This window comes from Ambystoma mexicanum, chromosome 10 (genome assembly GCF_040938575.1).
Source record: "Ambystoma mexicanum isolate Mex_15411 chromosome 10, UKY_AmexF1_1, whole genome shotgun sequence".
NCBI classification, from domain to species: Eukaryota; Metazoa; Chordata; class Amphibia; order Caudata; family Ambystomatidae; genus Ambystoma; species Ambystoma mexicanum.
The window spans coordinates 1222081352-1222099594 of NC_090932.1; positions in this window are offsets into that span (position 1 = coordinate 1222081352).

The following is an 18243-nucleotide window of genomic DNA, read 5'->3' on the forward strand; positions in this document are numbered from 1 at the left end:
CATGCACATGGATGACACACACATGCATGTGCACTCACCGGACAATGCCTCGTAATCAGCCAGATCTCCCACGCCTTGGATCTGTTCCTCCGTGATGTAGGTCCCAGCGACTGACTCATGTGGAGTGAGTTCCATGTCTACTACTGGAGACCCACCTCCAGTCACTAGAGTTGCGGCATGACTTGAGGCCAGCTTACTCTTTGCCCTGCGCTTTAGGTCATTCCAGCGCTTATAGCAATCATTGGCTGTGCGCCTCACGATTCCAAGGGCACTTACGATGTCTGCAACGGTCTGCCAGTGTGCCTGGAGTTGTGCAGGTGTGGTCTTGGATCCTGCAACAATGACCATCTCGTTGTCATGTGCGGACACATACTCGACAAGTGCATTCAGTTCGTCATCCGTGAAGCTGGGCTTCCTCGACGGGCCGGACTGTGTAGCCGTGTCTGGGGCATCAGCCTGTGCCGGACGAGCACTCTTCCTCTTCCGCTTGGAAGGTGGTGGTGATCCTGAGTGTCCTGCGCCGCTCTGGACACTAGGGGCAGGAGCCCTGGTGGACTCTGTATCAGGAGTGTGGGATTGCACACTCAGCATGGGAGTTGGTGCAGGCATTGGCTCAAGTGTGATGGTGTCAGGGGGAATGTCAGCAGGATGGACTAGGACCGACACTGTCCTGGCTGGGTGTGTGAGGGCTGGGGTGGATGGAGCCGCAGCTGCCCCTGCAGCCTCTCCGCCCTGCCTACTTGGGGCAGCAGATGACCTTGCTGCCCCAGATGCACGTGGCATGGTGACATCAACGTGCACCAGCGCACGTGTCATAGGCCTGCTGACCTGGAAGTCAGCCATGGAGTCAGCCAGGTCTGGTGCCACAATGGGCTGGTCCAACAAGAGCTGAGCATGGGTGGTGTCAGCCACATCAGCCTCAACGGGAGGGGGGATTATGGGTACCCTTGACTGGTCCTCCACACATGGGGGGACAGGCTCACCCTGCAAGTAACGACCACGTCCCCTACCGGATCCACCACGGCCACCACTTGTGGCTCTTCCACCTTTGCCACCCTTACGGAATCCTTGCCTCCCAGCCATGGCACTGATATAAATGTGCGTATGGGAGTGGCTGTAAACTATTGTCCTGGGCAATTGGGGGTAAAAGGGGTTGGGTACCAGATGGTAATTGTACCCTAGTGCTCTTGCAAGGCTGAATGTAACCCCTGGGGAAAGATGACGGGTCACGCTAGGCACAGGAGCCCCAAAAAAGGGAGATGAGGTGCACGCAACCCCTCCTAGACCACGTGTGCAGAAAGAAAAACCTGCACTACGCTGTGGCACCCAGTAACACAAGAAAGAACGTATGCGTGTCACACGCAGCCTAGAATGACCTCTGAAGGGGTAGGCTACACACGGGGCGAGCACAGATGTTAGATACGTGCGTGACTCACCATCTGCCAGGTAAAAGAGCGTGAAAAAGGAGCGCGTTTGGTTGGCAACACCCCCGCCAAAAGAAGATTTGTACGCTGTCTGAGGAGACAGGACAACAGTAGAAGGGAACACTGTTTGAGGGAACAGGCCCAGGTAAACCAGTAAAAGAGAAAAAAGAGAAAAAGCTGTCAGAGGTAACAGGGAATACGAACTTGAAACGCCGTGAAGTAAATCGCGTGTGAAACGACAAGAAGTACAGAATTCACCCACTCGCTCTCCACGAAAAGCACGTACAAGGAAATGGTGTTCTACACGTACCTTTTATACAGGCCCACACGTCCAGCGTCACTTATGCGGCGTGTACGCGCTAGGGCCCTTTCCACCAATTACACGCTTTGTCACTTCTGCGTGTAGGGCCATTTCCACCAATTACACGCTTTGGCACTTCTGCGTGTAGGGCCATTTCCACCAATCACACGCTTTGTCACTGCCGCGTGTACGCGCTAGGCCCATTCCCACCAATTACACGCGATGACACTCTGACGTGCTGTCCAATTACACGCGATGACACTCTGACGTGCAGTCTTTTCACGTGTGCTCTGTCATCACGTGCTGTGTGGGAAACACCCGTGCGGGTCACGTCACAGACGCGCTTACGCGCTGAGGGCCTTTGGTCCAATAGAATCGCGTATGCGTGCTGACGCGCTTACGCGCTAAGGGCCTTTCCTCGATTTTCACGCTGACGTGCAGGATTTTCACGTGCAAAATCACTCCGTACCAAGCTGGCCACGCGTAAGCACACGGAAGACCACGCTCCCGCCCAGAAGGCCGAACTACTGCCCCCCAGAGACCCGAGCACGCTCCCACCTGCCATCTGCTGCTGCCTGACTGCCTGCTGACCACGTGCACTGCCATTTGCTGCCTGCACATCAGCCAGGGGTGCTGTTGCTGTGACCACCCCTGCTGGAACCGAAGACTCCCGACTGGGATTCCATCGCTCCACAGCCCAGCCCCAGGACCCAGTTGCCCACCCACTCCTGCCTCTGGGGTTGTCATGTCGGGGCAAACACCATCTGTGACCACTGACAACCCCCGGCCAGAGAGGCAGAGGGGCACCAGCTTCAGTGCCACCGAAGTTGGTGTCCTGGTGGAGCAAGTCCTGGGGCAGTATGATGCCCTCTTCGGAAGTTCCCGCGCCGACAAGGAAGGACGGACTCGGATCTGGACTGACATCGTGACTGCCATCAACGCGGAGGGGGTGGCAGTCCGGGACTTACAACATGTCAGGAAGCGCTGGGAGGACTTCAGGTCCAGGACCCTGAACAAGGCCCGGCGCCTCTTGAAGGCAGCGGATGCCAAGGGGCGCCGGGGCCACTTGTCGGAAGAACAGATGAGGGTCCTGGAACGCATATCCCCAGCGCTCCACATCCAGGTCCTGGAGAAGCAGACCCATCTGGAGTCGAGCAGTGAGTGTACATGCATCCTGATTGTGAGCAGTGCGTGTGGTGATTTTTCGGTAGTGTGCAGGTTGCACATCTGTTTGTATGGGGTCGAGTATGGGTGGGGGTGTACAGGGCCGTGGGGCTGACACATGCGAGGGCTGTAATGTGTGAGACATGGATGGTGCTTGTGTGTGTAGGCTTGCATGCCAAATGCAGTTGTGCGTGCACACATGTTTGGATGAATGTGTATGTAAGTAGACATGTCCGTGATGTCACGCATGTATGTTGTTTTCGGCTGCATGTATGAGCACTGTGTACATGTGCATGTGCGTGTATTTGACAAGGGTGCAACAGTGATGCAACATGGATGCATGTGACAGCGGTATGTGGAAGCCTGATTGGCAGATGTGACATGGATGCCCGTCTGAACAGTGCGACACTTGGCAGAGGTGTACACATGCATGCAAGTGTGGTGGTGTGTGTACATGTGTGGTGCACTTCCTGTGTTGCATGTGATGTCTGGCTCCCCTTTGGCTGCTCATGCTGTTGTATGTGTAGGGATGGTGCTGGCAGTTGCGATATGGCTGTGGTATGGCTCATGTGTGTGAGTTGCAATGACATGTGTGTTGGGGATTGTGATGACATGTCTGAGGTTTGCCAATGCCACTCATGTGCAACTGTCATGTGTGTATGTGTCCATTGTACAGTGCCCTGATGCCTGTGTTTTGTTTCTCCCTGTCTGCAGCGTCAACTGATGAAGAGGGCGGAGAAGGTGCTGTGGAGCACAGCGGCGGGGATCCCACCGCCAGCCGGAGACGCAAGGCCCGGCTCCCCTCCCGTGTTGTCATCTCGTCGGGGAGTGAGGAGTCCGGTGCCGCGTCCCAGGCCGCAGCTGCCGGGGGGAGGTCCAAGAGGCGGAGGTTGGAGTTGGACTCCTCGGCAGCAGAAGGGGCAGCTGGGACCCCACATGGCCCAACAGGGGAAGATGGCACGGAGTCATCCAGGTTGGTGGGGGGTTTGGTGGAGGAGGAGGCCGTGCAAGCACCAGAGACGGGGTCTGGAGGTGGGGATCCCACTGGTGCTAGTGGTGCAGTGCAGGACCAGGGACAGGAGGCAGCACAGGCCGCCGCGGAGGTGCCTGTGTGCAATCCTGTCCCCGATCCTGTCCCTGCATCATCTTGCACCAGCAGGGATGCCTACGTCCAGACCCGTTTTCAGGCAGAGGATGAGCTGACGTCAACTGGCCTTCCTCTGCCTGCGGACGTGGCCATCCAGGTCCGGGTTGAGCCTGTCCTGGCTGGTGTGGCGTTGCGTCAACGGGCCATGCGAGGTGACCTGCAGTCTTTTCATGGAGAGACTGCACGTCATCTCGAATGGCTCATTGACCACGTCAGCCTGCTGGGACAGGTCACCCAGGCCGGATTCCTCCGTCTGATGGGGCTTGCTCCGACCCCCTCCTCAACTGGACCCCCTACGCGCCAGTCGTCCTCTGTGCCATCTTCCCACCCATCAGTCACCTGGGTGCCCTGTGGAGCTGCCTCTGACGGTGCGGCCAGGCTGGTGGAGGAGGCATCCCTGCCACAGTCGGGAGTCGGAGGTCCAGCAGGGGTGGCCACATCAACAACTGCACCCCAGCCGGCGGAGGATGTGCAGGCAGCAGGAGGCAGTGCACGGGCAGAGGCAGAGCAGCAGCAGCTACATGGTGGGAGCCATGAAGGCTCGGGGCCTTCGACATCGGAGGGGCAGGCATCGGCCGGAGGGCAGGAGGACCCAGGACAGAGAGTGTCTTCCGTGTGGCAGCGGTTGGGCCACGCCATAGGTGCGGAGCGGCGGCGGGCGGAAGAGGCGCGGCTCACAATGGTCAGGGCGGAGAACTCCATGCGGAGGGCCCTGAGGCGGGCCGAGTGCCTCGAGGCAATCCGCAGGGGGTTGGAGGAGGACACGGCGTCGTCCCTGCAGACCCTCGGGGACATGGAACAGGACCGCCTCCGGGACATCGAACAGGAGTTCGATGATGCCCTGGCCCGGAACACCACGGAGTGAGCCGCTGGACTTGCCCGCCGCCTTTGTATATAGTTCTTTAGTTTTAGGTTTCCTTTGTTTCTTATTATGATTTGGAGTCGACGGACACTGCTCCACTTTTTGTATATAGTTGCATTTTAGTTAGGTTTTTTTGTAGGTTTCCTTTGTTCAGTTGGGCTCATGGACCCTTGGAAGTTTTTTACATAGTTCTTGATTGGATAGAAATTTTTTTACATTTGACTTTGGACCACATTTTTTTGGATTCTGATTTGCTGTTTTTTATTTTTTTATACGGACATGCAGCTTATTTTTTCTCATTCCCATTGTAGTTTGTTTCATTTCTTTAGCATTCTTTAATTTTTTTCAATACAATTTTGTTTTCATACTTCACTGTGTGGTATCATCTCATTGGTTTCATGCATGTCATGTTGGGTGTTTTCCCATTCAATTGCAACCATTGTGTGTGACGGACATGGGTTCATTAGCTTCATGAACATTAGGGGTGTAACATGTAATTTCCATTTCCATGTGGGTGAATGGGTTACTTGGTAGGGCTTTTTGGCTGTGGAGGCTGACCATAACGCACATGATTGGGGATTGTGAGGACCTGGTGGAGGCTGCCCATGGTGGCTGGGGGGTGGGGGTGGTGGGAGACATGGGTGGGGGCCTGGTGGAGGGTGCCCCTGCACTGCTGGGGGGTGGGGGTGGTGGGAGACATGGGTGGGGGCCTGGTGGGGGCTGCCCATGGTGGCAGGGGAGTGGGGGTGGTGGGAGACATGAGTGGGGGCCTGGTGGGGGCTACCCATGGTGGCAGGGGGGTGGGGATAGTGGGAGACATGAGTGGGGGCCTGGTGGAGGGTGCCCCTGCACTGCTGGGGGGTGGGGGTGGGGGGAGACATGAGTGGGGACCTGGTGGAGGCTGCCCCTGCACTGCTGGGAGGTGGGGGTGGTGGCAGACATGAGTGGAAGCCTGGTGGAGGGTGCCCCTGCACTGCTGGGGGGTGGGGGTGGTGGGAGACATGAGTGGGAGCCTGGTGGGGGCTGCCCATGGTGGCAGGGGGGTGGGGGTGGTGGGAGACATGAGTGGGGGCCTGGTGGAGGCTGCCCCTGCACTGCTGGGGGGTGGGGGTGGTGGGAGACATGAGTGGGGGCCTGGTGGAGGCTGCCCCTGCACTGCTGGGTGGTGGGGGTGGTGGGAGACATGAGTGGGGGCCTGGTGGAGGGTGCCCCTGCACTGCTGTGGGGTGGGGTGGGGTGGGAGACATGAGTGGGGGCCTGGTGGGGGCTGCCCATGGTGGCAGGGGGGTGGGTATGGTGGGAGACATGAGTGGGGGCCTGGTGGGGGCTGCCCATGGTGGCAGGGGGGTGGGGGTGGTGGGAGACATGAGTGGGGGCCTGGTGGGGGCTGCCCATGGTGGCAGGGGGTGGGGGTGGTGGGAGACATGAGTGGGGGCCTGGTGGGGGCTGCGCCTGCACTGCTGAGGGGTGGGGGTGGTGGGAGACATGAGTGGGGGCCTGGTGGGGGCTGCCCCTGCACTGCTGGGGGGTGGGGGTGGTGGGAGACATGAGTGGGGGCCTGGTGGAGGGTGCCCCTGGTGGCTGGGTGGTGGGGGTGGTGGGAGACATGAGTGGGGGCCTGGTGGAGGCTGCCCCTGCACTGCTGGGGGGTGGGGGTGGTGGGAGACATGAGTGGGGGCCTGGTGGGGGCTGCCCCTGCACTGCTGGGGGGTGGGGGTGCAGGGGGACATGAGTGGGGGCCTGGTGGAGGGTGCCCCTGCACTGCTGGGTGGTGGGAGACATAAGTGGGGGCCTGGTGGGGGCTGGCCATGGTGTCTGGGGGGTGGGGGTAGTGGGAGACATGGGTGGGGGCCTGGTGGAGGGTGCCCCTGCACTGCTGGGGGGTGGGGGTGGTGGGAGACATGAGTGGGGGCCTGGTGGAGGCTGCCCCTGCACTGCTGGGGGTGGGGGTGGGGGTGGTGGGAGACATGGGTGGGGGCCTGGTGGAGGGTGCCTCTGGATGCTGGGGGGTGGGGGTGCAGGGGGACATGAGTGGGGGCCTGGTGGGGGCTGGCCATGGTGGCTGGGGGGTGGGGGTGGTGGGAGACATGGGTGGGGGCCTGGTGGAGGGTGCCCCTGCACTGCTGGGGGGTGGGGGTGGTGGGAGACATGACTGGGGGCCTGGTGGGGGCTGCCCATGGTGGCAGGGGGGTGGGGGTGGTGGGAGACATGGGTGGGGGCCTGGTGGAGGGTGCCTCTGGATGCTGGGGAGTGGGGGTGCAGGGGGACATGAGTGGGGGCCTGGTGGGGGCTGGCCATGGTGGCTGGGGGGTGGGGGTGGTGGGAGACATGGGTGGGGGCCTGGTGGAGGGTGCCCCTGCACTGCTGGGGGGTGGGGGTTTTGGGAGACATGAGTGGGGGCCTGGTGGAGGCTGCCCCTGCACTGCTGGGGGTGGGGGTGGGGGTGGTGGGAGACATGGGTGGGGGCCTGGTGGAGGGTGCCTCTGGATGCTGGGGGGTGGGGGTGCAGGGGGACATGAGTGGGGGCCTGGTGGAGGGTGCCCCTGGTGGCTGGGGGGTGGGGGTGGTGGGAGACATGAGTGGGGGCCTGGTGGAGGGTGCCCCTGCACTGCTGAGGGGTGGGGGTGGTGGGAGACATGAGTGGGGGCCTGGTGGGGGCTGCCCCTGCACTGCTGGGGGGTGGGGGTGGTGGGAGACATGAGTGGGGGCCTGGTGGAGGGTGCCCCTGGTGGCTGGGTGGTGGGGGTGGTGGGAGACATGAGTGGGGGCCTGGTGGAGGCTGCCCCTGCACTGCTGGGGGGTGGGGGTGGTGGGAGACATGAGTGGGGGCCTGGTGGGGGCTGCCCCTGCACTGCTGGGGGGTGGGGGTGCAGGGGGACATGAGTGGGGGCCTGGTGGAGGGTGCCCCTGCACTGCTGGGTGGTGGGAGACATAAGTGGGGGCCTGGTGGGGGCTGGCCATGGTGTCTGGGGGGTGGGGGTAGTGGGAGACATGGGTGGGGGCCTGGTGGAGGGTGCCCCTGCACTGCTGGGGGGTGGGGGTGGTGGGAGACATGAGTGGGGGCCTGGTGGAGGCTGCCCCTGCACTGCTGGGGGTGGGGGTGGGGGTGGTGGGAGACATGGGTGGGGGCCTGGTGGAGGGTGCCTCTGGATGCTGGGGGGTGGGGGTGCAGGGGGACATGAGTGGGGGCCTGGTGGGGGCTGGCCATGGTGGCTGGGGGGTGGGGGTGGTGGGAGACATGGGTGGGGGCCTGGTGGAGGGTGCCCCTGCACTGCTGGGGGGTGGGGGTGGTGGGAGACATGACTGGGGGCCTGGTGGGGGCTGCCCATGGTGGCAGGGGGGTGGGGGTGGTGGGAGACATGGGTGGGGGCCTGGTGGAGGGTGCCTCTGGATGCTGGGGAGTGGGGGTGCAGGGGGACATGAGTGGGGGCCTGGTGGGGGCTGGCCATGGTGGCTGGGGGGTGGGGGTGGTGGGAGACATGGGTGGGGGCCTGGTGGAGGGTGCCCCTGCACTGCTGGGGGGTGGGGGTTTTGGGAGACATGAGTGGGGGCCTGGTGGAGGCTGCCCCTGCACTGCTGGGGGTGGGGGTGGGGGTGGTGGGAGACATGGGTGGGGGCCTGGTGGAGGGTGCCTCTGGATGCTGGGGGGTGGGGGTGCAGGGGGACATGAGTGGGGGCCTGGTGGAGGGTGCCCCTGGTGGCTGGGGGGTGGGGGTGGTGGGAGACATGAGTGGGGGCCTGGTGGAGGGTGCCCCTGCACTGCTGGGGGGTGGGGGTGGTGGGAGACATGAGTGGGGGCCTGGTGGAGGGTGCCCCTGGATGCTGGGGGGTGGGGGTGCAGGGGGATATGAGTGGGGGCCTGGTGGAGGGTGCCCCTGCACTGCTGGGGGGTGGGGGTGGTGGGAGACATGAGTGGGTGCCTGGTGGAGGCTGCCCCTGCACTGCTGGGTGGTGGGGATGGTGGGAGACATGAGGGGGCCTGGTGGAGGGTGCCCCTGCACTGCTGGGGGGTGGGGGTGGTGGGAGACATGAGTGGGGGCCTGGTGGGGGCTGCCCATGGTGGCAGGGGGGTGGGGGTGGTGGGAGACATGAGTGGGGGCCTGGTGGAGGCTGCCCCTGCACTGCTGGGGGGTGGGGGTGGTGGGAGACATGAGTGGGAGCCTGGTGGAGGGTGCCCCTGCACTGCTGGGGGGTGGGGGTGGTGGGAGACATGAGTGGGGGCCTGGTGGGGGCTGCCCATGGTGGCAGGGGGGTGGGGGTGGTGGGAGACATGAGTGGGGGCCTGGTGGGGGTTGCCCATGGTGGCAGGGGGGTGGGGGTGGTGGGAGACATGAGTGTGGGCCTGGTGGAGGGTGCCCCTGGTGGCTGGGGGGTGGGGGTGGTGGGAGACATGAGTGGGGGCCTGGTGGAGGGTGCCCCTGCACTGCTTGGGGGTGGGGGTGGTGGGAGACATGAGTGGGGGCCTGGTGGGGGCTGCCCATGGTGGCAGGGGGGTGGGGGTGGTGGGAGACATGAGTGGGGGCCTGGTGGAGGCTGTCCCTGCACTGCTGGGGGGTGGGGGTGGTGGGAGACATGAGTGGGGGCCTGGTGGGGGCTGGCCATGGTGGCTGGGGGGTGGGGGTGGTGGGACACATGCATTGTTGATCAGTAGTGCAAGGTGACATGTGGGTTGGCTGGGGGGCATGCCCATGGTGGATGGGCTGCCTGCGGGACATGAGCAGGGGTGCAGGGTAGTAGTCCCCCGTGGTGTGGGCTGCCTGCAGGGGCCGTGGAGGTTGTGGAGCGTACACCTGGGAGGACCCACACGCCCAATTCACGTGTAGTACTCCCCAGAACCCCTGAAATACACATACCCTGCTGAAATCGCATGTGCAACTTCCCGCGCACCCCTGAAATACACGTACCCTGCTGAATTCGCGTGTGGAACTTCCCGCGCACCCCTGGAATACACGTACCCTGCTGAATTCACGTGTGGAACTTCCCGCGCACCCCTGAAATACACGTACCCTGCTTGCATGGGGCCAATCGCGTGTGGAACTTCCCGCGCACCCCTGAAATACACGTACCCTGCTTGCACGGGCCAATCGCGTGTGGAACTTCCCGCGCACCCCTAAAATACACGTACCCTGCTTGCACTGGGACAATCGCGTGTGGAACTTCCCGCGCACCCCTGAAATACACGTACCCTGATGAAATCGCGTGTGGAACTTCCCGCGCACCCATGGAATACACGTACCCTGCTCGCACTGGCCCATTCGCGTGTTGAACTTCCCGCGCACCCCTGAAATGCACGTACCCTGCTGAAATCGCGTGTGGAACTTCCCGTGCACCCCTGAAATACACGTACCCTGCTGAAATCGCGTGTGGAACTTCCCGCGCACCCCTGAAATACACGTACCCTGCTTGCACGGGGCCAAACCCGTGTGGAACTTCCCGCGCACCCCTGAAATACACGTACCCTGCTCGCACTGGGACAATTGCGTGTGGAACTTCCCGCGCACCCCTGAAATACACGTACCCTGATGAAATTGTGTGTGGAACTTCCCGCGCACCCATGGAATACACGTACCCTGCTCGCACTGGCCCATTCGCGTGTGGAACTTCCCGCGCACCCCTGAAATGCACGTACCCTGCTGAAATCGCGCGTGGAACTTCCCGCGCACCCCTGAAATACACGTACCCTGCTGAAATCGCGTGTGGAACTTCCCGCGCACCCCTGAAATACACGTACCCTGCTTGCACGGGGCCAATCGCGTGTGGAACTTCCCGCGCACCCCTGAAATACACGTTCCCCGCTTGGCGTTTGCTGTTTGCCAGCCCGGTGAACTGGTCCAGGGTTAGCGCAGCCCTTTGCGATGATTTAGCGATTTTGATGGCTTTTCCTTGCGCGAGGGCGTTCTTGGGGGCGTTAATGGCGCTGCTGCAGGGTCGCTGCGATTCTCTGCGCCACGGCTGGTTTGGAAGCCTAAAATCCATGAATACGCTGTGCGCGGAAATCGGTTTTAGCGCACGTGCCTGGCGCAGTCAATCGCACGCGGACACTCTGCGCCAGCCGCTTGCGACACTTTTCTGCGAAATTCTATGAATTACCGTGTCTCAGTGTTGTAAAAATACAAACAATAGTTATTAGTATGTTGATGCAAGCTAGATAAGGAATAAATAGAGGTGGAAAATACTCCTATCTTGCCTTTGTCAAAACAATTTCAGAAACACAAATACTTCAAAGCATGTCTTTGTCAAACGTTATTTTACTCAAAAAGAGACTTTTTATATGTGTATATAATTATCTCTCATTAATATCACAATATTTCGTTCATATTGTACAGTATATTCCATCCATAATTATTTAGCATAAGAATCAAAGTGGAGGAGAGAAAAAATAATTTAAAAAAACATAATCTCAACGTGTTTCGGGATAAAGCATGCCTTCTTCAGGAGCAAAGTTTCACATAAATCCAATTAATCCTTTTTCATAATTGGTGTATTTTGTAGGGTGGGGGGGAGACAATGGACAGAATGTTCATTAGCTATTGCCCTCTAGTGATGATATCTTCAAATATCTCTTAGAGAAATAACACTCCTTATATTTAATATCATCATAACTCTCATTGGTGCTAGCCGGTGGTTACTAAGTAGATCCCTAGTGCAAGGGGTTCTCGGGACTCCTCCAGGAGAGAGAAGAAATGGTAGCCAATGGGGTTGTATCCTAAAAGAATTGTGCATAGATGTAAGTCAACCTGTCAGGGTCTCTGTGACGGAACATAAATCTTATGGACCTATCGTGTCACTAGTAAACATTAAGGTAAAGAGTCCTGCCTGATGCCGGGTAGGAACGTGAGAAAAAAGTATTTTCTTTTTTGATGGATCGAGCAGTGTCCCTTTCATCACAGCATGTTCAATTAATTATGTGTTTCACGTGTAGCCAAGAAACCAGTCAGCACAGCAGGCAGAAAGGTCAGCAGGGGAGGGAGAGAGAGAAAGCAGAGGAGGAAAGGAAGGTTTTGAGCTGCTTCTGGAACTTCAGTTGGCCCAGCTCAAGTTTGAGAGGGTCAGGGAGGCCATTCCAGAGGGAGGCAACTGCAGAGGAGAGGGATCTACCCCCTCCCCAAACTCTCTGCCTGGAGAAGCGGCTAAACCTCTGAGATTTGGGGGTAGCTGAGCAAAGGGCTAAAAAAAAGAAGGTATTTTGGAAGAGAGAGTTGGATATAGTGTAGGCCTCGGCCCCAGCCAGAAAGCCTTGTGGACAATGCAGAGGGTCTTGAACTTGATCCTTGCAGCCACTGGGAGCCAGTGGAGCGATTTCAGGGCTGGAGAGATACAGTCCCTGGGCTTGATATGCTACTTTAGAAAATCAGTTTTCACTCTCAAGAAGGAGGTAAAATGGATAAACAGACATTTTAAATGAATTGGGCATATAGATTACGACCACCAAGCCAATGATCTTCTTGCAATGAGGGGATTTCAAGAAAGGAAGCTACCACTTGCTGTAATTCAACGAGAAAATACAATACCTAGCTCATAATGGAGTTGTTAACGTATTTTATACATTTTGCAAAGCATACTGAAAAATTAAACAAGCATTGGCATAGCCAACAGTTTGAGCAGTGTGTGCAGGCATGAGATACATATTATCCAGGAACAGGCATAATGGTACTACCTGGCTATAAAATGGCAACAGCTGGCACATGATGTTAACAACTGGCCATATCACGCTAGTGCCTGGTAAATGCCTATCTGATGCATATTCAATACCAAAACTGTAGGCACTGCCAATGCCTTTTACATCTGTCCCCATATCACATCACCATTTACACAACATCATACATAAAGATGACAGCAGCAAGGCATTGACCCACTGAGTTTTCTTGAGAGGAAATGCAATGGACAACACTCTCCGTGTAGTCACGCAATAGTAAACTGTCCTCCAGAGGTTTAGCCCTGCCTGGCTAAACAGAGACGAATCATTCACTGGGTTGGCTCAAGTGCTCCAACACTTAAATGCCTGGACGCTGGAGGAGCCCAGGACGTTTCAAAGGGCAAGATCAGGCTCCTACAGATCAAAGTGCCAACATGTCAGCAGGAAAGGCGGCAAAGGGACTCCAGCTCAAAAGCTGCACGCCTGCTTATTCCCTGTAGGATTTACAGCTTGGGAGCGCTCATAAATGCCAAGATTTAGCTTGATGTATAGGGGCCGAGAGCCCAGTTGAATGTCTCGGGCTCTTTCTTCATTCCGCACTACAACCTGCGCTCATAAAACTGCTGCTGATCAGCGCCAGGACCTTTAATACCAGAACAAAAATATATTGGAATCCGTTAGAATGCTGCTGCCCTTGTAAATTAGATGGATTTTGCTATTTAAAAGTTATGTATCTAATTTGCAAACGTTCATCCTTCCCCACCTTCTTTTGGAAGTGTTGTTCTCAAGATTGTAAATTCCTGTTTTCTTAACAAGGCTTGCCTTGTGCACCCAATCAGAACCGGCTCGGACAACACAAGTAGGTCCCTCTCTACAGTGTCAAGATTGTGAGTGTGCAATCTAGTGGCACGCGAACAGTGTGGCAAGATTATCTGTGTGAGGCAGGTGCTAGGACTTGTAGGTATTCTCAGCAGGGAGAACACATATTAACTGGGCATGACGTCTGGCCTGCACTTTTGTCCACCGAATCACCAAGAGTGCACAATGTTGGGAAGTGTGAGAAGCCAGAACTGACGTTGTCCATGGCAGCATACTGGGGGCTCTCGCACCCATCACCACCAGTGCTTTCATGAAGGGCATTGAGGTAAACTTTGCATTGAGGCCATTAATCCAGTACCTTCTGAGGATCCTGAGAGGGAGGAGGGGCTTAGCAAAAACCTTTTTTAATCATTTTTTGTAATCAGCAGTGCATTTGAAATTCAAAGTTATGCATTACTGGTCGATGGCAGAAGACACAGCAGTGAGTGGGTGCCGGGGCATCCGAGTGGCCTTAGTCTTTGAAAATGCTCCCAATGCGTGTGAATGTTTTGGCGATTTCTTTGATATTCACATCTGCTCCTCGAACCCCAATACAGACGCAATTGGTTGACCGATCCGTCTTCCAAGACAATACAACTGACTCACTGAATAAATCCTCATTTTTAAAATGTGTTCTTTATTTCTATGATGTCTATTTTGTTTACCAGGTGAAAGAAGGCTTTGATTTTGGTAAAACTCTACATTATCTACAGGTCATGCAGAATAATCAGCTGCATTTCTATGTAGAAAACTAATCACAATCAGGTGGACCTGTCACAAGGTTTATTTTCAATGTTTGTATGAAATTGTTGCATGTGCAGTTCTACAACTCAAAGGGGGGTTTATAGACTTACCAATGTTAGCATTCTGTTGCCTGTAGCCTTACATTCAGTATAGGGAAAATAAGTGTACACTTAATTTTGGTCTTAATATTTTTGTATACATGTTTGTGTTGGAAGGTTCACCTGTTGTGAGACGTGTGCACCATCAAGTCCTATCTATGAAACCAAGCAGTCATTATTTCAGCTCTACATATCAAAACAGTAACACATATGTTGTATCAACTACAAGTCTGATGATAGAGCATACAGTGGCTCAATATCAGTCTTAACCCAAAGCTCGGCCTCACAAATGAAGAAAAATGTGTGATCCAAAGCAAATAATGTAGCCCCGCTGTGCCGCATCATCCAGGTGTCCTTAATAGTGAATTAGTTTACAGTGAACACTATTAAATGGCCTCACTCCTATAACGTAAATAATAGCAGTAAGCATTCATATATTGCACACCACAAAGTTGTCTCTTGATTTACCCATGGCAACACCACTTGAAAACAATTGGTCTCTTAACTATTACACTCTTTAGCGGCATCATTATTTTAGATACTTAACACATCTTTGCAAATATTTAGTATCCATTTTATGGCATGCTGCCCCGACTTCACTTTTTAGTTTGGGCTATTAGGTGCCATTTTGGCGGCACCTATAAGCAAAGACTATTGCACTGAAGTACAGATAGGGACGAAGGGCGTATGAGGAGGGAAATATAGCTTGTAGGTGTTGTTTAGTTCTTTGCCCACCTGTTGACTGCCCATGACCATGCAAATCCGTATGGCCCTCCCAGCCAATGCTGCTCCCCCTTCCCAAAGCACTTACTCATGGGAACTCTTTGAGCTCGCTTTACTGAAGCCTTACCATCTTACTTTGCCATCAATATGCCTGTCAGTGTTTTTTCAAAGCAGGCGTCTGAGCGTTCATGACTTAATTGGATATGCAAATGTGCTACTGGGTAATACAAATGTCTTGACCAGGTCTGCCCCCAGCCACTCGATGTATAAGCACAATATGTGTCCTTCATGGAAGTCCTGTTCAAAAGAAGCATTGACAAAGCCAACCGTTTTGGCTTGTGTATAAGTATTAGACATTTGCCAGGCTCTGCTATTAGAGGCCCATGTGCTCCTCCCATTTTGCCCCTATTTGGTATTGCCAATGCTTGTTGTCTCTCTACCTTGCCTCCCTAACAAATATTATGGGGCACAGGGGTTATCTGTTTGTGGATGTCCACACATTGCTATGTTTTGATGAACGTCTCACAAGCCTACTATCTGTGGACGGTGGGTGGGAGACCAACGGGCACAAAGGAAGATTGATCAGCTCTCAATTTGTATGCATCAGTGAATCACGGTTAAGCATCAGCAAATTATTCCTCTTTATCCCTAATCCACAATATGTTCACCATATTTGGGATCTACCTAACTTTCCAAACTTCTAAGTGATTTGGGTAGATGAGTTTTGGCAGCATATTCACCTATGACATAGGAGAAGCCTGCTGGTGCTCTTCTGAAATCTTCGGGAACTTTCAAAGTGGGAGGAGGGTGGAGTAGACCGGCTGCAGCTATTTGAGAACTAGTGTATATTCAGTTCTTTTCTAGGTAAGGCTTTTGGGGATTTCAAATAAAACATAATTGCATGTTGTGTATTTATTGCATGTACAGAGAGAGAAAGAAAGAAGGAAAGTTTAAAAAGAAAAGCAGGTGTCTGTTGCTCTCTGACATTTGGAACATTTTACTTCCATTTGATGGGCAAAAAGTCACATAGTTTGCAATCAGTTTTGTAACTCATGAAAAAATACAATAGCTGCAATTCACCAACAATGCACAGGAGGATTGTAAAATGCCCCTGCACATTTTAAAATTCAAAATCCTCTCTATTACACACTGCTGCCTCACCAACACTGCCTGCACCAGCTACCTGGCCCAGAGACTGTCCAGACCCACCTCCACCAGCCTTAGACACACCACATACTGCAACCGCCTTTCCATTCCCAGGTTCAAGAGATCCAAAGCTGGTGGCTCCTTTTTTCCTGCCTCTACTGCAACACTCTGGAACTCAACCCCTACCACCCCCCAACCCGAGGACAGAACCATCTCATAGCCTGTTCCGGAAACAACTAAAAACATGCCTGTTCAACAAGCGTCCATACCGCTGGCCAACTGTATGTGACTTACTCCCTCCCACGTTTCTGCTTGTAACTAGTACTTAGACACTAAGAGTTCTTGCTGAGCCACTTTAAAAGTCGTGCTGACAGTTGAAAAGGCCACTTCGTTTTTCTCTTTCTGTGTAAGTGGGGAAGGGGGAAGTGAGACTCTGTTTGACCTGTACATTCCTAAATACCTGCTCTCTCCTTCCATCTCTTTGCATTGTCTATTGGGGGGTTGAGAAGTGTTGTAGGGGGAACTGCTAACCACAGCGCTATCTGATCTGAACCAACACAAAAGTATAATTTTCTGTGCTGCATTTGTTTAGCTTATTACCTATTATGAGTGTATTAAAGACATCATTCTGTGTTCTGTCACCCCATTCGTGATTGTTCTTTACCTATTAAATATATATTGTGATTTTGAACTAAGTAAATAAATAATCCCTTTTACAAACCAGCCTAAATTCTCGTCCAGCGTGACCTGGGGTATTCTTAAATAAAGGGTGTGATACGAGTGGTACATCTTTCAAATAATTGAATCTATATCTTAAATACGTTTTTCCATTGCGCTGTACACAAGGCCTGGAGCAGAGTGTATCACCTGATTGAAATCCTTAACAACATATGAGATTATATGCCAACGTGCATTGCTGTAAATAATATCAATTGATATCCAGGACTGCGACATATTCCAATATATTCACATTTATTAAAAAATCATCTTTATGTCAAACACAATCGTTTGATAAACAAATATTGAAACAATTGTCCATATACTTAGGAATCAAAATATGACTTAATCTGAGTCCAACTAATTAAATGCTATTCTGTGATTTAGCTTAAATATCTAACGGGATTCACTGTCTAAGGGCCATATAGTGCTGGTGTCCAATTCTGATTCAAATAGCATCAATTGTGGACAATATATTACCATACATGGATCAAAACATCTATATTTACAACGCCTCATGCTGCACAGAAATGTCATTAACAACCCTGACACTATCTGTAACAGGAATAAGACAGGAATTGGACCATAACCATGTAACAGGATCCATAAGAATTCCTAAAGTACTTGATGGAGGGCTAGATAGAGAACACATCCCAATAAACACCATCCTACATATTCCATACACGGTTCCCAATGAATGATTTATGCATGTGTGTATACCAAATTGCGAAAGAAATCCATTTCAGTAATTCCTCAAAATGCAAATCATGGCATATTATGCTCATTTTGGAATTCAGATAATCTTTCTACAATACAAATTGATTCACATGGCCAATATGTAGTATTAATGCTTTCAAGATACAATAAACATGGCACTAAAAATAACAGTAAACTCACGCACACCCAAGTACCTCTTGGCAAGATTAATCACAAAAGTAGGTATGATATATCCTACTGGTGCCACATTCAATTCAGGACACTATACTGTGTATGTGAAAAAATAAGTGGTTTGTTTTAATGTAACATCACTTCTGTTACGCAAAAACTAAGGCTGCCAGCAACACTAAGAAATGCCTACTTAATATTCCTTAAACCAAAATGTAGATATTAAATTATACTTTAAATTCTTAGTTACAGTAATATACAGTTGGAATATGCCAATGGGTATCTAACTACTTTAAAACATAAATAAACACACAAAACAAATAGCCCTTAATTACATTAGACTTCAAACTCACCATCTCCTATCTAATTACTTAAATCATCCATACAACCATTGTATTATGTTCTACTCATACAAAATAATCTGTTTCCTTTACAATAACATCACAGTCTAAACGAAATTGAGAAAATGTTGAACAAAATGTACATTTTATATAAACAGTACATGTGAAAAATGGGTTTTTCTATATCCACTTTGGAT